Consider the following 21660-nt stretch of genomic DNA (forward strand, 5'->3'; position numbering starts at 1 on the left):
GACGGATAAACAGAGTTCAGCTTCTCTGCACTGGACTGTTACTCCAGCATTAAAAGAGAAGGAGATTCTGCACATGGTCCCACACAGATTGGCATGAAGCCACTGTACTGACTGCAATGAGAGTCTAGGCAGAACGAATTCTGTGGACTACTGGGAGCAGGACGAGCTTGGAAACTTTCTAGGAGTGGAAACAAAAGCAGACTCTCATCCTCAGCTCAGGATGGAAGGCCATGGGCGACTTGCTGGGTGGAGGCAGACTGTACAAATGTAATCAACGCCAAGCAGTATGCTGAAGATGGGAAATTCTTGTGTTGTGTGTGCTTTACCAAAATAACAATGTGTTCAGTTACCTTAACCAAGCAGTGAAGTATATTTTCCCTGAAATAATAAAGTGAACAATGGGGATGGAGAGATGGTTCAGGAGTTAAGAACACTGGCTGTCCTTGCAGAGGACCAAAGTTCAATTCCCAGCCTCTAGATGAAGGCTCACAACTGTTACTAATTCCAGTTCAAGAGGATCTCATGGTTTCTGGTCCTGCAGGCACCAGGCATGCATTCATGCACACAAAATAAAAAAAAAATAAAACTACTAAAGTAAAATACAATTTTAAAAATGAAAAAAAGTCAAAATATGATTTTCAAGTTTTAAAATATGATAGATTTTCTTGAACAATGAGGGTTTTCTCAGAGTCCTCATCTTTTTAAAACTTCTTTCTTCATTATACTTTATTTAATTTGTATCCCCCCCCATGTGGGTCCCTCCCTCTTCCTTTCCCAATCCCCATAGTCCTCATCTTAATCTCAGGTCCTCAGATCAAGCAGAGGAGTTCATCTGTAAGACCTGGACTGTCACTGCTCAGGAGTTCAGGATGGCACCCTTCCCAGGAACTCTCACAGACCACAGCTAGATGCCAAAGCAAGAGGTTTTATTGCTATTGAGATAGGGTCGCCCCTCCAAAGACAGGAGACGACCCTGAACATGCATAGCACAGGGTTTTTATACCTGAAAATCAGATCACTCTGCTCTATAGTTTACAGATGGTTGTAAATAGTTTACAGCTGGTTGCTTCTCAGAACAGTTCACCCCTCCCTTCAAGAGCACTCTGGGCATGGCTTCAATTCAAATAATCACAGTTGTTTCTCATTCCCAGGTGGCCCCTCACACCTTTGAGATCCAGGTTGCATCCCAGCCTGTGTTCAGCCTTTGAGCAATCTTCAGGCCTGCCAGCCTTGGCTACAGTGAAGTAAGGCCAGCCTGGGCTATATTATAACCTTCCCCAAAAGCAACAGAATTTAATTTGAAAAAGCTCTCAGCCTCCTCTCAGCTCCAGTGCTATTGTAATGCCAAGTTAATGGGACCCTCAGAGATGAAACAATGCAATAGCAAAAGAGCTTTATTAAGAGAACACTCAAACTCAGGAAGCAAGTCTCACTGATGCAGCAGTAGAGAAGTGGGACCTTGAGCCCTGAGTGAGCAGGGTTTTTAAAGGGAAAGTCTGTGATCAGGAGGTTTCCATGAGAAAAACAGGAGGTCACATGTTTCTAGAACAGCAAATGGGGGACCTATGCCTTGACATTACAGGATTAGGTAAAAGTTAGAGGGCTGATGTGACCTCTGAATCACAATTGCCTAAGGCATATGCTTCTCTTAGGCACAATTGCCTAAGACTTATGATCACAATGGCTATTCTTTTAATCTATATCTGAAACATGGGAAGAATTTTCCCACATGATTCTCAACCAATTCTCATTGATTATTGCCAGGGAGATTGTCTCTATTTTCTATGAAGTATTTATTCTGTGATATTTCCTGAAAGCTGTTGCTAGGAGAGTTAACTTTGTTTTCTGCCAGGTGCACATTTTGTGATATTTCCAGGTACCTGAATTCAGCTTCAGGTTAAGATGGCTCTTTATTTCAAAAATGGAGTTATACTCAGGCTAAGTATATCCAGGCTAACTTAAACTCTTTATTTTTCCCTTGCAATCCTTCCCTTGCGGAAGGATTTTCTTTTCTGGTCAAATTTGTTGAATGTTCTGTAGGCCTCATGTATTCTTATTGGCTTCTCCTTTAACTTGGGGAAATTTTCTTCCATGATTTTGTTGAAAATATTTTCTGGTCCTTGGAGAAGACAGTCTTCTTTTTCCTCTATTCCTATTATTCTTAGGTTTTGTCTTTTCATATTATCTTCGATTTCTTGGACGGTCTGTGTCAAGAATTTTTTGGATTTAATATTTTCTTTGACAGATACATCGATTTCTTCCATTTTATCTTCTACACCTGAGATTCTTTCTTCCATCTCTTGTAGTCTGTTGTTTATGCTTACCTCTGAAGTTCCTGTTTTCTTCCCTAAATTCTTCCTCTCCATTATTTCCTCCATTTGTGTTTTCTTTAATATTTCCAGGTCTATCTTCAGGTCTTGATTTGTTTTGTTTACTTCCTTCACCTGTCTGATTGTATTTTCCTCTTTTTCTTTTAGTTCCTTCAACTCTGTTTCTTTTACTTCTTTCAGTGATTTAATTATTTCTTCTCTGAAGGCTGCAAACTGTTTGGCTGCATCTTCCCATATTTCTTCATGGATGGCCATAATCCGCTTGTCTTTAACTTCCTCCCTTTCTTTATGGATAGCCATGATCTGTTTGGTTTTATCTTCCTATAATTCTTTTCGTATTTTATTTGTTTCCTCTATTATCCTCTTCATCAGCATAGATGTAAGGTCATCTTCTTGATTTTCTATGATGTTGGGTTGTCCAGGGCTGCTCACCCCTGGATGGCTGGGTTCTGGAGATGCCGTATTGCTCTGTCTTTTGTTGGTTGAGCTTTTACGCTGACCTCTACCCATTGGGCTGTACTAGGTGTTGGCTGTTAGTTTCTGTGCTTCCTGGAGTCCTGATGTAGGGAGAATCCCCTTGGCCTGAAGATGATTTTCCTGAAGGAGTCCTCCTCTGCTTTTTGGTTATGGTCACTGTATGGCCAGTGTTTCTCAGGAATTGCCACTGCTCACTTCAGGTGTATAGCCCTGAGTAGTAGCTGAGGTCTTTGTTGGGCAGGGGGGCTCTCCTCTTCCCCATATAAGTGCTCAAGACAGCTGCCCCACTGCTGGGTTTCCCGTTATAAATTTAGTGAGCTGCTGCTATTGTTACAGTTTTCCAGGTACAGTCCTCTTGAAGAACCTGCTGATTCCCTAGCTGTGGGGTTTTCTCCCAACAGGGAAACTCAGTCTGTTATCCTGGGGCACACAGTTCTGTCCGGGAAAGTAAGAGGGGTGCCCAGCAAGTCTCTGGGCCAGAGGCTGAGTGCTCTGCTCTGGGCCTGGAGAATGTGCACCTGGGTTGAGTTGGCGCCTGGGGGCGCCGCTTTGGTCTGGAGGCTGGGTGCCTCAGTCTGGACCAGAAGCTGTGTGTCCCTGTCTGGGATGTTGGCTGCAGGCACTGCTCTATTCTGGACACTGTGGGTGCAGCCCTTTTGAAGGACCACGGTTTCCCACAGTTTTGACAGTCTAGCTAGGGGTAACTGGTTGATCCTTGGCACAGTATCTGAGGGCTGCTGTAATGGCTCTCTGGCTTTTCTAGGTCTGAGGATGCATCTGTGTGCCCCAGTGCCCTAGGGGTACTCAATAATGGTGGATGAGCACAGCACTCCTGCCTGCAGTAGAAAGCTAGAGCCTAGACCCTGCATGAATCCAGAAAGTCTTTTGGTGCTGGGTGTCCTGAGCGTTAGACCTGATGATCCCCCCGGCTGGGGATTTCCTCCTGCCAGGGACACCCAGGCTTTGCTTTGGGGACTGCCATTCTGTCTGGGGTGGCGGTGAGTAGAACCCACCAGCACAGATGCCCGCCCGTGGCTCTGCTTTTCTGGCCTTTGGGAGCCTGGGCGTCTACATAAAGTGGGTAATTTTCCCAAGACCTTTTCAGGGTGGTGGTATCAGCTGAGTGCTCTGAGATCAGTCCAGCCATTTCCCTCCCTGTGGGTTTGCACCCAATGGTGAAATTGAGTCTCTGGTGCCCTGGGGCCCACAGTTCTATCTGAGGCGGCGAATCAGGTGCACAGGCAGGGCTCTATGCAGGCGCCTGGGTCCCTGGCTCTGGCTCTGGCTGGCTCCAGGGGAGCCCGTGGAACCTGAGTCTTTTGCAGGGGATGTCTGGGTGACCTAAGGTCGGTCCCAATTGTTTCCTGCTCTGTGGGGTTATCTCTCAACTGGAAAATCCAGTCTGTGATGTTGTGGGCCCACTGTTCAGTCTGGGACAGTGACCAGATCATGCTGGAGTTTTGCTCTGGGCTGGCGACCAAGCTCCTGGCAGGACCAGGGTCTCTTCTGTGGTTTACCCGGGTGAGTTAAAGCTGATTGAACCCCCCCACCTTGGGGTATCCTCTCATCTGAGGAACACAATCACGTGTGTTTTATGGCTGTGAGTTCTGCTTGCTGGTCACTGTGCCGATCCTGCTGTGCTGCTGTTCAGAATGAGAGTCCTCCCAGCGCCGCCATCTTGGCCGCCCCTACAATTTTCTTAATTGGTTCAAATCATATGGCTTGGTTTCACTTGGTAAAACTAACAAAATAAATGCCAAAGTCTTTTATCTTCCCCCAAAGGACTGAGAAATTGTTTCAAGTTCTCTGTTAGAATGCCCACTGTCATTGTCTATAATACCTGATAAACTTTAAAATATTTCATAACCTGAAACATAACTTTTTAAAACTTGTTTTTGCAATATCAAAATAAGGTACCCTTTTAGAAATGAAGTCACAAAATACAACCATAATTTTAAAAGTCAAAACCAGATTTTATCAATGCAAACAATTCAGTACTTTTAAAATCAATACCAAGTATATTATTTTTATGTTGGCTGCCAGTAAGAAAAGTTCTTGTAATCAAACACATGGAGGTGCAGTTTTAATATTTTATATAAATGTAGTTTTAAACATTATTATTTTTATAAACCTGGTTTTTAATACAGGACCAAAATTATATAAAGTCTTAATATATTTAATAATCAATAATCAGACATCAAAATATATATAGAACATAGTAAACTTATATATTTAAAACAAACAGACAAAACTATAAAAATAATTTTTACTCCCTTTAGCTTTAATTTCAAGGGAGGAACATCTTGCTCCCTGTTGAATACTATTTTATGACCATAGAGGCTTGCAACTTTCTTACCTGAGAAGCTGCTGTGGACACTTTAAGAGCCTCTTGTAGGGAAAGTAATCATCAGTATGGCCTTCATCTGTGGTTTCAACTCCTGTAGTGTCTGGGACATTTTTGTGCATTTCTGATATAATATGTCCGCACTCCTCTATGGCAGACAAAACTTTAAAAAGCTGCTGAAATCATCCCAGGTGGGCTGGTGGGTGAAAAGAACAGTTTCAATGAGATCAATCACATACCTAGAATTGTCAGAGAACTTGGATTCTGAGTTCTCCAGTCATCTGGTTCCCCGAGGGAGAGGCTGCCAAGGGGCTCTGGGTTTTTGGTGCTGAGCCAGAACCTGGATAAAGGGCTGGAGCTCGCTGAGGAGTAGGAGGAGGAGGGGTTGGAAAAATTATTTCCATGGTTGTCTCATCCTGAAAAAGAGAGTAAAGGGGGTGTGAGGGTGCCAAGGCAGTGGCCTCTGGTTTTGTTTAGTCTGTGGAAGGAGGATTGTTAGTGGGGGTCAGAAAGGGCTTAATCCATGGAGGTGGATGAATCATTAGGTCTTTCCAGACTACAATATATGGAAATTGGTCTGGGTGCCCATATTTATGCTGAAAAACACCATTTTCCACTGCAAGGATGGTGGGAAGGTGGAAAGTTCCTTCTGGTGGCCAGCCCACATTAAAGGTGGGCCATTCTGAGCTGCAAAAAGTCATCATTTTTCCTCTCCTCACATCAACTGAAAGACCGTGAATTCTAGTCTTAACTTCTCCAAAATGTGTCAGAACCAAGTCAAGGGGTTTGGAAGTATTCTGTCCCATATCATCAGCCAGTCTTTTCATCAAGAAAATTCAGGATAACGCAAAAGATGTAAGGAGAGCAATTTCAAAAAATAGTAAATCACATATACACAAAAAAGAACCAGCCATCCCAGACAAAAACCAAACTAAAGGCAACAACTCACAACCTATACCTGGGCTAATATCTAAAATCACTAAAGCAAGAAGAGCTATGGCTTCAAAGGCAACTGCAAGACCACAAGCAATTAATCACAAAAATACAAAAGTAACTCCTGCCACAACACCAAGAAAAAGAAAATTAATCCAACACGGAAACAAAGTAAAACCAAAAACCTGGCATTTGCTGTACTTCTCTGCCACAGAAGTCCCAGAAACTCTATGAAAACCAATCCTCACTCTGGTTTCCCTATCCCAAGATTTCCAGGGAGGCAAAAACTTACAAGGCCAAAAATGTCTTTTTGACCCCTGCAGCCCTGGACCTCAACAGGTCTCTCTTGTCCACTTTTGGCCACCTCTACAACACATCGAGGCTTTTCAGATCAATGAACAGAAACAAACACTTAAAGCAGGCAGACAACACAAAAGACATTTACCCATGGGATTAAGTTCTCTGGGTCGGGAGTCCTAGAGGTCCTGAGGCACCCTGGACCAGACCCCAAATGTAAGGCCAGGTTCAGGAGATCCTCAGAGCCCCCACGAGACAACTCGATACAATAGCAAGAGAGCTTTATTATGAGAGCAATCAAACTCAAGACTGAGTCTCACTGATGCACCAGTAGAGAAGTGGGACCTGGAGCCCTGAGTGAGCAAGGTTTTTTAGGGAAAGTCTGTGATCAGGGAGTTTTCATGACAGCAAACAGGGAAGCACATGTTTCTATGACAGCAAGCGGGGGGCATATGCCTTGATGTTACAGGATTAGGTAAAAGTTAGATGGGTGAGGTGACCTTTTTTGAATCACAATTACCTAAGGTATATGCCTCTCTGAGGAACAATTGCCTAAGACATATGATCACAATGGCTATTCTTTTAATCTATATCTGAAACATTGGGGAGAATTTCCCACCAGATTATCAACCGATTTCCCTTGATTATTGCCAGGGAGATTGTCTCTAATTTCTATGAAGTATTTATTCTATGATATTTCCTAGAGATGGTGCTGGGAGAGTTAACTTTGTTTTCTGCCAGGTGCACATTTTGTGATATTTCCTGGTACCTGAATTCAGCTCCCAGTCAAGATGGCTCTTTATTTTATAATGGAGTTATTCTCAGGCTAACTATACCCAGGCTAACTTAAACTCTTCACTATGACTTTCTAGGTAGTGTATATTATGAAGTTAAACTGTGAAACTCAGTATAAATCACACATAAAAGTCACCCAGCTGAAGGGGAATTTTAATCTAGCAACATGGCTACTCTGGCAGGAGATGACATGCGAAGACCTAGTTCTGTGCGTTCTGGCTGAAATACAGACACACTCTTAGTACACACTCTTTTTTTTAAACTTTTATTAATTACACTTTATTCACTTTGTATCCCCCCCATGTACCCCACCCTCCTCCCCTCCTAATTCCACCTTCTCTCCCCCTTCTTCATGCATGCACCACCTCAAATCCACTGATAGGGGAGGTCCCCCTCTCCTTCTTTCTGATCTTAGTTTATCAGATCTCATCAGGAGTGGCTGCATTGTCATCTTCTCTGGCCTGGTAAGGCGACTCCCCGCTCAGGAGAAGGTGATAAAAGAGCAGGCCAATCAGTTCATGTCAGAGACAGTCCCTCTAATGATTATTATGGAACCCACTTGGACACTGAACTGCCATGGGCTACATCTGTGCAGTTGTTCTAGTTTATCTCCTTGCATGGTACTTGGTTGGAGTATGAGTATCTGGAAAGACACTTCTGTTCAAATTATCTTGTTCTGTTGCTCTCCTTGGGGACCTCCTGTCCTCTCCAGATCTTACTATTTTCCACTTCTTTCATAAGATTCCATGCTCTCTGCCCAACTGTTAGCCATAAGTCTTAGCATCTGCTTTGATAGTCTGCAGGGCAGAGCCTTTCATAGGCCCTCTGTGGCAGACTCCTAACTTGTTTCCTGTTTTCTTCTTCTTCTGATGTCCATCCTCTTTGCCTTTTAGGATGGGGATTGAGCATTTTAGTCAGAATCCTCCCTCCTGATTAGCTTCTTTATATGTACAGATTTTAGTAGGTTTATCCGATATTATATGTCAATATAAATGAGTATATACCCTGTGTGTCTTTCTGCTTCTGGGACAGATAATTCAGGATGATCCTTTCCAGTTCCCACCATTTAACTGCAAATTTCATAATTTCCTTATTTTTCATTGCTGAGTAATATTCCATTGTGTAGATGTACCACAATTTCGGTATCCATTCTTCAGTTGAGGGACATCTGGGTTGTTTCCAGCTTCTGGCTGTTACAAATAAAGGTGCTAAAATCATGATTGAACATATGTTCTTATTGTGTACTTGATCCTCTTTTGGATATATGCCTAGGAGTGCTATGGCTGGATCTGAGGAAGCGCTATTTCTGTTTGTCTGATAAAGCACCAGATGGATTTCCAGAGTGGTTGTACAAGTCTACATTCCCACCAGCAGTGGAGGAGGTTTGCCTTTCTTCTGAATCCCTCCAGAATGTGTTTTCACTTGAGTTTTTAATCATGGCCATTCTGATAGATGTAATTTGAAATCTCAGGGTCATTTTGATTTGCATTCTGCTGATGGGTAATGAGGTTGAGCATTTCTATAAGAGTTTCTCTGCCATTCAATATTCCTCTACATAGAATTCTGTTTAGCTCTGTTCCCCATTCTTTAATTGGATTACTTGGTTTGTTGCTTTTCAGCTTTTTTAGTTCTTTATATATACTGGATATTAGCCATCTGTCAGGTAAAGAGTTGGTGTAGATTCTTTCCCAATATGTAGGCAGTCATTTTGTTTTGATGACAGTGTCCTTTGCTTTACAGAAGCCTTTCAGTTTCATGAGGTCCCATTTATTGATTGTTGCTCTTAGAGCCCGTGTTGTTGGTGTGCTGTTCAGGAAATTGTCTCCTCTATTAATGAGTTCTAGGGTCTTCCCCACTTTTTCTTCTAACCGATTTAATGTGTCTCATTTCATGTTGAGGTCTTTGATCCACTTGGACTTTAATTTTGTGCTGGGTGACAAGTATAAATCTATTGCATTTTTCTACATGAAAACATCCACTTAAACCAGCACCATTTGTTGAAGATGCTATCTTTTTTTCCATTGTATGCTTTTGTCATCTTTGTCAAAGATCAGTTGTCCATAAGTGCCTGGGATTATTTCTGAGTCTTCAGTTTTGTTCCCTTGATCCACCATTGTGTTTCTATGCCAGTACCATGCAGTTTTTCTAACTGTTGCTCTATAGTACAGATTGAGATCAGGGATGGAGATACCTCCAGAAGATCTTTTATTGTAGAGGATTGTTTTAGCAATTCTGCGTTCCTTGTTATTCCATATGAAGTTGAGAATTTTTCTTTCAAGATCTGTAAAGAATTGTGTTGGTAATTTGATGGGAATTGCATTGAATCTGTAGATGGCTTTTGGTAAGATGGCCATTTTTACTATGTTAATCCTGCCAAGCCATGAGCATGGGAGATCTTTCCATTCTCTGATGTCTTCTTCTAATTCTTTCTTCAGAGACATGAAATTTTTTTCATACAGATCTTTGACTTGCTTGGTTAGGGTTACACCAAGGTACTTTATGTCATTTGCAGCTAATGTGAAGGGTGTTGTTTCCATAATTTCTTTCTCAGCCCTTTTGTCTTTTGTATACAAGAGGGCTACTGATTTTTTTGAGTTAATTTTGTATATGGCCACTTTGCTGAAGGTGTTTATCAGCTATAGGAGTTCCCTGGTAGAATTTCGGGGGTCACTCAGGTATACTATCATATCATCTGCAAATAGTGATACTTTGAGTTCTTCTTTTCCAATTTGTATCCACTTGATCTCCTTCAACTGTCTTATTGCTCTATCAAGGACTTCCAAAACTATGTTAAAGAGATATCGAGAGAGTGGGCAGCCTTGCCTTGTCCCTGATTTCAGTGGGATTGCTTTAAGTTTCTCTCTGTTTAGCTTGATGTTGGCTCTAGGCTTGCTGTATATTGCCTTTACTATGTTTAGATATGTGCCTTGTATCTCTGATTCTCTCCAGTACTTTAAATATGAATGGATGTTGAATTTTGTCAAATGACTTTTAAGCATCTAAGGAGGTTATATGTGTTTTTTTTTTCTTTCAGTTTGTTATTTTGGTCGATCACATTGATGGATTTCTGTATATTGGACCACCCCTGCATACCTGGGATGAAGCTTGCTTGGTCATAGTGGATGATATCTTTGATGTGTTCTTGTATTCAGTTTGCAAGTATCTTGTTGAGTATTTTTGCATCAATGTTCATAATGGAGATTGGCCTGAAATTCTCTCTTTTTTGGGGGGTCTTTGTGAGGTTTAGGTACCAAGGAGACTGTGGCTTCATAGAATGAGTTGGGTAGTGTTCTTTCTGTTTCTATTTTGTGAAACAGTTTGAAGAGAACTGGAGTTAACTCTTCTTTGAAGGTCTGATAGAATTCCGTGCTGAAACCATCTGGTCCTGGGCTTTTTTTTGGATGAGAAACTCTCAATGACAGCTTCTATATCCTTGGTATATATGGGACTAATTAATTGATTTACCTGGTCTTGATTCAGCTTTGGTAATTGGAATTGATCAAGAAAATTATCCATTACATTTAGATTTTCAAATTTTTTGACATATACACTTTTGAAGTATATAAGTCCTAATGACTGTTTGGATTTCCACAGTGTCTATAGTTATATTCTCCTTTTCATTTCTGATTTTATTGATTTGGATGGTGTCTCTCTGCCTTTTAGTTAGCTTGGCTAAGGGTTTGTCGATCTTGTTGATTTTCACAAAGAACCAGCTCTTGGTTCCATTGATTCTTTGAATTGTTTTATTTGTTTCTAATTGATTGATTTCAGCCCTGAGTTTGATTATTTCCAGCCGTCTACTCCTTTTTGGTGTGTCTACTTCTTCCTTTTCTATGATTTGTAGGTGAGACATTAAGTTCTTTGAATGAGTTGTCTTGAATTTCTTCTTGAAGGCACTTAGTCCTACGAATTTCCTCTCAGCACTCCTTTCATTGTGTCGCATAAGTGTGGATATGTTGTGCCTTCATTTACATTGAATTCTAGGAAGACTTTAATTTCTTTCTTTGTTTCTTCCCTGACCCAGCTGTCATTGAGTATCAAGTTGTTCAGTTTCCATGTGTATATAGGCTTTTTGCTATTTCTGTTTTTGTTGATGTCCAGCTTTATTCCATGGTGATCAGACAGGATACAAGGGATTATTTCAATCTTCTTGTATCTGTTGAAGCTTGCTTTGTGACCAACTATATGGTCTATTTTGGAGAAGGTTCTATGAGGTGCTGAGAAGAAGGTAAATATTTTGTGTTTGGGTTTAAGGTTCTGTAAGTGTCTGTTAGGTCCATTTGATTCATGACCTCTGTTAGAGACATTGTTTCTTTGTTTCATTTCTGTTTTCTTGACCTATCCATTGTTGAGAGTGGGGTGTTGAAGTCTCCCACTATTAATGTGTGGAGATCTATATGTGGTTTAAGTTTTATCAATGTATCTTTTACAAATATGGGTACCCTTGTATTTGGGGCATAGATATTCAGGATTGTGATGTCTTCCTGGTGGAATTTTCCCTTGATGAGTGTGAAGTGTACTTCCCCATCTCTTTTGATTAATTTTGGAGGAAAGTATATTTTATCAGATATTACAATGTCTAATCCTGCTTGCTTCTTGGATCCATTTACTTGAAAAGCAGTCTTCCAGCCCTTTACCCTTAGGTAATATCTATCTTTGTGACTTAGGTGTATGCAACAGGTTGCTGAGTCTTGTTAGCGCATCCATTCTGTTAGTTTGTGTCTCATTATTGAAGAATTGAGTCCATTGATGTTGAGAGAAATTAATGACCAGTGGCTGTTAGATCCTGTGATTTTGATGTTGGCTGTGGTCATATGTTTGTGTGCTTGGTTGATTTTTGTTTTACTGTAGTGGGGTTAATTATTTCCTGTGTTTTCTTGAAAATAGGTAGGTTTCTTGAATTGTATTTTTCCTTCTAGTGTCTTCTGTAATGCTGGATTTTTGTGTAGGTATTGTTGAAAGTTGTATTTGTCATTGAATATCTTGTTTTCTCTGTCTATGAGGATTGAGAGTATTGCTGCTTATAGTAGCCTGGGCTGACATCTGTGTTCTTTTAGGTCTTGCATGATATCTTTCCAGGTCCTTCTGGCTTTCATAGTCTCATGTGAGAAGTCAGGTGTGATTCTGATGGGTTTGCCATTATATGTTACTTGGCATTTTCCCCTTTCAGCTTTTAATATTTTTTCTTTCTTCGGTATACATACTGTTTTGATTGTTATGTGGCGGGAGGACATTTTTTTCTGGTCTAATTTATTAATTTTTCTGTATGCCTCTTGTATTCTTATTGGCCTCTCCTTTAAGTTGGGGAAATTGCTTCAGTGATTTTGTTGAAAATATTTTCTGGGCCTTTGAGAAGGGAATCTTCTTTTTCCTAGATTCCTATTATTCTTAGGTTTTGTCTTTTTATGTTGTCTTGAATTTCTTGGACAGTGTGTGTCAGAAAGCTCAGATGAGGAGGTCGTTGTGGACAGAAGACAAATTAAACAGACACCATAGCAAAGCACCCTGGCTATGAGGAAGACCAACTGAGGCTCTCCACCACCAGAACTCAAGGAGAGTGTGAGAAATGCGCATTTCCAGGTCCTCATCAGACTTACAGAGCCAGAGCAACTGCCAACACTTCTGGGAAAGCCAAAGTCAGAACCACCGGTGCAGAGTATGGATGGCTGTCTAATCAGCCATCACCTCTTGGAGGTGGCTGGAAAGGGACATCTGGTCGCTGAGGAGGCTTGACTCACACTGTTCTGGGCCCAGTATTTCCCCAGTACTGCCTGTTGATGGCCACATGGATGGCTTTTCCCTCAGGGAGCTCTGTCTACCTACATACACAGTCCTGCCAACAGGGAGAGGGGTCAACCAACCAAGAGGTGAAGGAGATAACCTGAGTAGGCTTGGAGGCATGAACAGGCCTGACTTGTTGGAGGACCAGTGAGAGTGTAGGCTTGGTCTAGAGTGGGCCTGGGGTTTCCCTACTGCACAGTTAAGAACTGAATTTGAATCTTTCAAACCACCTTTCCATCTCGGAGCCATCATCAAACTCCTAAATCTCCAGCCCTTTGTGGAGAAACACTTGTGAGTCTGGAATAGAATTTTTTTTATGGCTGGGGACAGCCAGACAAGGAAAGAGCTTTCTGTGTAAGCCTGGTAATCTGAGTTCCATCCCTGAAATCCACCTAGAGGCAGGAGGATAAGGCGGATTCCACAAGTTTGTCTTCCAGCCTCCACAAGTGCACCATAGCTCATTTGTATGCCTTCCCTCCCACACACACTAACAATCAACACATGATTGATTTGAAAAAAGACAACAAAGAAAATGTCTGGCTGGATTTTGTTACTAAGAGTTCTGGGTAGGCTTGACGGAGCCATGCCTAGTGGTCAGCTGGTGATGGAGGCGATGGTGGAGGAGATGGAGGTGGTAGAAATGATACCAGAAGGGAATGAAGACATAGCAGTGAGACAGAAGAAGAGACCATGGCGGTGGTGGCAGTGCCACAGGTGGTAGGAACAGTTGTAGAAGTCGTGGTGAGGATGGGTGACTTGTCCTCAGTGTGGGTGGCAGAATAAGTGAGGAGGGGGTAGCCAACATATAAAAAAAAGAGATGAAGGGGCCTGTGGTGGTGAAGCAGTAGAGGTAGAGCAGGCAATAAAGGTGGTGGAGGTGGCAGAATTGAGGCGCGAAATGGTCAAGGTGACGGAAAGTGGGAATGATGGAGATGTATACAGGATAGAGATGGCTGTATTTTTCCAGATGGAGATGGAGGTATTTGGTCAAGTTTTGATACCAGTGGTAGGGACTGACCACATGGTAGTCAGGGACAGAGATGGTGGGGATGACAAAATGGTGGGTGGTAAAGTTGGCTAGGATGATGGAGAGGGTATATATGGTAGAATTGGTGGGTTTTATTGAGGTGATGGAGATAGTATGGGTGATGGGCTTGATGCTGATGGTGGAGGTAGTCAAGGTGATGGAGGTCATGAAGATGTGGGAGCTGAAAACAGAGAGGTCAATGACAGTATCAGAAGTGGCGGGGATGATGGAATTGGTGGAGGGATGGAGATAGTGTAGGTGATAGATGGAGAAGGATGGAAGTAATCAAGTTTACGGCTACGGAGTTGGTGGTAGAGGGGGTAAGGAGACATTTATGTGTGAAATATGTGAAGCTCAGTGAGTGGGTAATTCCTTTCCATATTTGATGCAAAAAGGAAAAATTAACTTGTTCTTTAGAATGAGCAGTGAAATCCTTATAATACAGTCTCAGCAGAATCAGGGAGGAAAACACATGCTCAGCTACTGCCAGTGTCATTTTGCTCTGGGGTTTGTGGGGTTCAGGGTAGGGGCAGAAAAACCCGGATGCTCTGCTAAGTCCGACCGAACACTGTTGGATGTGGGATTTGTGAACACAGCCCTAAGACTAGTTGGGAAAACCTCCCAGGATTAAACTGGTTCAGCCGAAGGCAGAGGGTGGTGGCCATGGAGCAATAGGCTAAGACTATTGAACTCCTTTGGTTTTCCTGATGAGAGAAAAAGGATCCCAAAGCCTTTGCAATGGCTTTGTAACCCTCCAGGGTGCTGACCACCATGGTTGCTGTTGGAGCCTTAAGGATTGCATTCTTGCTAAGAATCCTAAAATGACTGTGTCCCCATTTTACAGATGGAAAACTGCGGCTTTTTGATGGTCACCGTTTTTTGTTTTTCAAGACAGGCTTTCTCTGTGTAGCCCTGGCTGTTCTGTCGTTTACTCTGTATACCAGGCTGATCTCAAACTCAGACAGCCACCTTTCTCTGTCTCCCAAGTGAGAGATTAAAGACTTACACCACACACACACACACACACACACACACACACACACAGACACACACACACACACAAAAAGGCCAGGTGATCAAAAGACCATATACTTCAGTTCAAAAATCGATTCAAAAATCAGAATTGTATGTAATCTTTATGGTATTAGTAGATTTCCCTGAATCTTAATATAATTGCTGGCTCTCAATATGTAGAATGAGTTGTTTGTCATATAGAAACTGCTGACTTTATTCCTGATGGTTTAGAATTAACTTTATTATTTATGCAACTGCAAAAGGCTTAACAAAAGTAGAAACCCTCCATTATATATCACGTGGATTCGGTCTCATACAGGCTTTCCAGGTCCATTGGTACAAGCAAATGAGGAAACTGATCAATTACAACACCTCAACATTTTATGAAAGACACGATGTTAAAAGTAAAAGTTATTTTTTTTTTCTATAACTTGGGCAACAAGCAAGGAAATAATAAAAAATGTCCCACATGTCCTCTGTATAACCACACTCGACTGCATGCTGGAAGTAAGCCTAGGGATACGAAAAAAGTGAAATATGACAGATGGATGTGTTTCATTCTGCAGAATTTGGAAAACAAAGGTATGTACACTGTACCATAGGTGTATAACCAGGGTTTCAACGGGCAATTGCTTTAAGTGCTGAAAAGGCTGATTGTGTAATCACACAGTTATTGGAAATAATGAAAATTTTGGGGATACCTTCACAAATTAAGAATGATAATGAACCTACATATATATCTAGTAAGATGAAGCAATTCTTTGCCTATTATACTATAAATCTTTATACTATACATGATTTATAAAACTTTATACGACAAATCATTTATAAAATCTTTATACAATAGTATAAAATGATCTTTATATAACTTATAAAAATTTATAAATCATTTATACTATAGTATAAAGATCATTTAAATGATCTCTATATAATTTATACTATAAAGATTTATAAATCATTTATACTATAGTATACTCTAAATGATAGTATAGTATAAATTATAGTATAGTATAAATGATTTACAAATCATTTATACTATAGTATATTATATACTATTCTATCATTTATACTATATATAGTATCATTTGTACGATACTATCATTTAAATTACAGTATAGTATAAATGATACCATTTATACTATATATAGCATCATTTATACTGTACTACCATTTATACTTTACTATCCTTTATAGTATACTAAAGTATAAATGATTTATAATCACTTTTATTATACTATAATTTATACTATAGTATCATTTATTGTATACTTTAGTATAAATGATTTATAAAACTTTATAGTATAAATTATATAGAGGTCATTTAAATGATCTTTATACTATAGGGTAAATGATTTATAAATCTTTATAATAATATAAGTTATATAAAGTTCATTTTATACTATAGTATAAAGATTTTATAAATCATTTGTAGTATAAAGTTTTATAAATCATTTATAGCATAAAGATTTTATAAATCATTTATAGTATAAAGTTTTATAGTATAATAGGCAAAGAATTGCTTCATCTTACTAGATATATATGTAGGTTCATTATCAGTCTTAATTTGTGATGGTATCCCCAAAATTTTCATTATTTCCAATAACTGTGTAATTACACAATCAGCCTTTTCAGCACTTAAAGCAGTTGCCCGTTGAAACCCTGGGTATACACCTATGGTACGGTGTACATACGTTTGTTTTCCAAATTGTGCAGAATGAGACACATCCATCTGCCATATTAAATGTCCATCCTATGGGCTTAGAGTTGCTCAAGAGTGTTTCGGTTGTGGAAGTACATTATGGGGACATGCTGTTGAAGATAGAGGCTATCTTCAAGGACCTTTATCCTACATTCAAGTTCAGGGAAGCGCCAGGATGGATGGACCATACATGGTCAATCACACAGACATCTGTGTGTCTCACGATGTGATACTTGTTGCCACAGTGTAGGGAGAAAGAACACAAGAGATGAAGTCTTACCACGGTGATACTAGGATTGAAAGATAAGGCTTCCCAGAACTCTCCCCAAAGGCTGTGCAAGGCTGATTAACTGTGCAAGAATATGCAAAGGGCAGAGACTTGAAGAAATGGAAGCAGCCTTAAGATCTGTCCAGCTGGTACATACACGAGGTAGGGGCTTGAGGCTCCCATGACACAGGGACACAGTGGGTTGCTCCTCCAAGAGTCTCTAGTTAGACTTGTCAGGATACCTATCACACCCTCACAGTGTGGCATGTGGTGGTGAGTGTGGGATCCAATGTGAATGGTCGCTTAGAAGGAACAAGAATAGATATGCAAGAGGTGAGTAACTAGGGCAGAATTGGTGTTAAGAGAGGGCACAGCTACCACTGCAGTCACTCCAAGACTGAGTTTTCCAGGCTTTGTTCTGAGTTGGGTCTGAGGACTCAAGCAATGTAACCTGTGATTGGTTTGGCATGTGTGTGGGTACAGGGCTCTTGCAAAAGAATGGCAGGAGGCTCCTTCTAAAGAATTCCCATCAGGCTGCTTGTAGGCCTCAATTCTTAACCTGGGAACCCATCTTGGGGCAGGTAGGACAGGCAGACTGGAAACTATAGCACTAGGGAGAGATTAGTTACAAAGGACAGAAGGAAAACTGAATAAAATGAAGTGAAGTAATGCACTCACCTGGTGCTGAGGGTGGCTCCAAGGTCCCTTTTCATTGGAGTCATGTTCTTACATGAGGTGGCTTTTGTCTTAGCAGGAGGCAGGCAGCAGCAGCACAGATGTCTGAGGCCGTTCATGATTGTCTTCTTCACCTGCTTCCATCGTTGATGTTGGTTGTGGGGGGAAGCTGTGCCAGTGTCCTGAGGCTGGCCAGGTGTGATGTTGTCCTCGGTCTCTTGCTGAGGGAGAGCTGTGCCCGCGTCCAGAGGCTGGCCAGGTGTGATGTCGTCCTCTGTCTCTTGCTGAGGGAGACCTGTGCCAGCGTCCAGAGGCTGGCCAGGTGTGATGTCATCCTCGGGCTCTTGCTGAGGGAGAGCTGTGCCAGTGTCCTGAGGCTGGCCAGGTGTGATGTCATCCTCGGTCCCTTGCTGAGGGAGAGCTGTGCCAGCTTCCTGAGGCTCGGCAGGTGTGGTGTTGTCCTCGGTCTCTTCCTGATGGAGACCTGTGCCAGCGTCAGGAGGCTGGCCAGATGTGATGTCATCCTCGGTCTCTTGCTGAGGGAGACCTGTACCAGCATCCTGCGGCTGGCCAGGTGTGATGTCGTCCTTGGTCTCTTGCTGAGGGAGAGCTATGCCAGCGTCCTGAGGCTGGCCAGGTCTGATGTAGTCGCCCTCGTTCTCTTCCTCCTTGGTCTCTTCAGTTATGATGGTATCCTCCTTGATCTCTTTTGTTGTGATGGTATCTCATATGATGGTATCTGGTATAATGGTGTTTCCCTCGTTCTCTTCCTCCTTGGTCTCTTTAGTCATGGTTTCCTCCTTGATCTTTTTGGTCGTGATGGTGTCTCGTATGATGGTGTCTTGTATGATGGTGTTTGGTATGATGCATGTCTGGTATGATGGTGTCCTCCTTGGTCAATTTTAGTGTGATGGTGTGTGGTAGGATGGTTTATTGGGGCAGGTGGGACAGGGAGATTGGAAACTATATCACTACGGGGAGAAGTTTTTTTTTTTTGTTTTTTTTTTAAATATGGACCACTTCACGAACTTGCATGTCATCCTTGCGCAAGGGCCATGCTAATCATCTCTGTATCATTCCAATTTTAGTATATGTGCTGCCGAAGCAAGCACGAGAAGTTTTACTTTGTGGAAAAGATCATATTTCCTGCCAAGAAACGGGGAGTAAAGGACAATCACTACCCAGAGGGCAGTCTGTGATGTTTATGCAGGCTGGGGGAGAGAGCAAGGGATCAGTGTGCCACATAAAGCTTTAGGGCACCTCTGCACCTCAGCCCTTCCCCTCCCCTCAGTGCTGGAGGCTACAAGAACTCACACCCTGCATGGCTTTTACATAGGTGTTGAAGATTCAAATTCAGTCTTTATGCTTGTGCAGAAAGCACTGTTACCTCACCCCTACCCAGCCCAGACCCCTCCACCCCTCCAGCCTCTCATTGGGTTTCAGAAGATTACTGTTTTTTCTTCTTGTTCTGAATGGTCATTCTACACCAATTAAGAATTCTCCACTGTGCCATTCCTCAACCCCTGGCAAACACCATTGCATTTTCCTTTCTTGAAACATTACAGTACAGTACTCTCAGTTCCACCCCTAGATATACAGAAGCTTGTCATTCTGTGACTGACATGTCACGGGAAGTATGTGTTCCTCTGTGGTGGACCTACACCTACAGGTGGCTTTCCTTCCTGTTTAAGCTGAGTAATAGTCCATGATATATAAAGGCCACACGTGGTTGGTACATTCATCTGCTTACGGACAGAGAGTTATTTCCATCGTGGCTGTTGTTAAGTGCTGTTAATATAAACAAGCAAGCATCTGAGACTTTGAATCAATTATTTTTCCATAACTATGAAAGAACTGTTGATGAATGATATGCGATTTTGTGATAATGCATCCATATTTAATTAGGTAAAATACAAAGTGTTAAGGTGATTGGCTTATTAAAAAGTGCTACACAGTGTAGCTTATTGATAAGTGCACAGAGCACCCTAATCTGTGATATGTAACAGATTGCCCCTGCTGACACCAAGCAGAAATGCGCATGAAGACATTTGGCTCAAATTTCCACAGGTGTTGTAACCCACATTTCAATGGAAGCAGTTTAACAAAGCAGGAGTCATTTGTTCAGTTTTCTGGAGGAGCATGAGCACGAGGCTGGGATTCACCATCTGTCAGCGAGCATCTGTCAGTTGGCTCCTTAAGTGAACTCGTCCTTCAATTACTCGTTAAACATGTGCTGTCCTCCCCACCAAGGATCGTAAGAAGCAAGCAATTCGTTTCTCAGTGCCAATTAACAGCAAGGGGCTGACGGTGGTGTAGCCATTGGAGACCATCATGTGGATACTGTGGCGGACTGGGTCACTATCCTGCATCAGTCTTGAGGCAGATATGATGCAGTCCAAACAGTACATCAGGATGAAGAAGTTCATGAGCAGCAGGATGGTCCTGGTGGCCCTTTGCACTGGGGACACTTTTGCAGAAAGGCTGGTTCTGTGAAAGTGCTGAGCCTGTTTCTTGTGTCTGCACAAGAGAGCCACCATGTACCCACTGCAGAGGGCCATGAGACCTAGAAAGAACACATCTCGAAATATCCTCAATATGGAAAATAAGGGTCTGCTGCTATACTCCATAGGTAAAATAATGCAAGATTCTGTGACAAATATGAGACCATGTGAGGTGACATTGTACTCAGCAACATAGGAGAAGGAGAAGTGAGCACCACAGGACATGTAAAGGCCCATAGCACAGGAAGGGGGCACAGGCTCTGCTGTGGGGATTTAGGTTTGATTTTGCCAGACAGGTGCTTCTGGGACTGAGGATGATGGCCTGAAGGATGCTCAGCAGGCAGGTGACACAAAGAGAGAGGCCCCTCAAAAGCCTGTGCAAGTGTAACAGGGAGTTACACTTGATGTCATTCTACATATTCTGAGATGCAAGAATGTCAGCAGCTGCGAACCCAATGACTGTTAGCATCCCAAGGTGGATGAGGGCCAAGAGACTGATGAGTGGGTCAATGATCCGGAGCCTGCTTTCAAGAAGGACCTCAAAGAGGTGGAAGAGGAAGAGGGTAATTTTGAAGGAGATCCCAATGCCTACCTCAGAGAAAAATGTATAATGTGTCAACAACTCCATAAAGGGTCTTGATTCTTCTCATTGTATGAGACAAGGAAATAGAAGAAATATCTGAGAAGAAAGGCAAGAGAAATTATTCATCACAAACAGTAACAGCAACATTGGTACCAAACACTATTGCCATTAGGAATATTGGTGGGCCCAGCCCAATACACCCCTCAGTACTCAAGTTTTCCTGAGCGCCAAACCTTCTCATTGTCAGTCATGCCTGGATTGTGTACCTATAGGTGGGCTCCCTTGCTGCTTCAAGTTTCCTGTGTATTAAAATGATCATGTATTACAGAAATGATTCCTTACCACTGCCTTATTTTGACTTTTTTGGGGGCATTCCCTGGTTTTTGTTTTGTCATCTTGTCAGGTATAGGAAAAGCTTCAAAAGTTTTGATTATTTCCCCTTTCTGTTTCCGTTGTTGCACTAAAACACCATAATCAAAACTGGCATAGAGGAGGACAGGGTTTATTTGGATTAACTCTCAGGTCATAAACCATCGTTAATGAGAGGTGAAATCAGGAGCACAAAGCAGAGAGTCAAGTCATAGCCACAGTCAAGTGCAGAGAGAGGAGGCTGAAGCCAGGGCTTAAAGGTTAAGAGCTCTGGCTGGTCTTGCAGGGCCTTTGAGGTCAGTTCCAGCATCTAAGTCAACTGGCTTACAGCCACCTGTCACTCCAGCAATAGGGCATGGATGACCTCATCTGGTCTCTGTGGCACCTGCGCTCATCTGCATATAATGCAAACAAATAATTAAATATAAAAGTAAATAAATCTTGAGTTAAATTATAAGGAAATGTTGATGAAAGACATTAGATAGAGTATTTACTGTAAAATACGTGTTTGGCTCAGTGGCTAAGCCTACATTTAGAATACATGTTTCCATGCCAAATTCTGCCCTC

The 21660-nt window shown here is 41.9% G+C and overlaps 1 non-coding gene across 1 annotated transcript; it reads right to left on the reverse strand.

Annotated features, from left to right (window-relative positions):
• Window positions 1–18645: 18645 nt before the first annotated feature.
• On the reverse strand, window positions 18646–18752 carry LOC132654490 (U6 spliceosomal RNA). The gene has a single exon (XR_009592131.1). It is a non-coding gene; the product is annotated as a U6 spliceosomal RNA (small nuclear RNA).
• Window positions 18753–21660: the final 2908 nt, after the last annotated feature.

The sequence above is a fragment of the Meriones unguiculatus genome, chromosome 5 (assembly GCF_030254825.1).
Source record: "Meriones unguiculatus strain TT.TT164.6M chromosome 5, Bangor_MerUng_6.1, whole genome shotgun sequence".
NCBI classification, from domain to species: Eukaryota; Metazoa; Chordata; class Mammalia; order Rodentia; family Muridae; genus Meriones; species Meriones unguiculatus.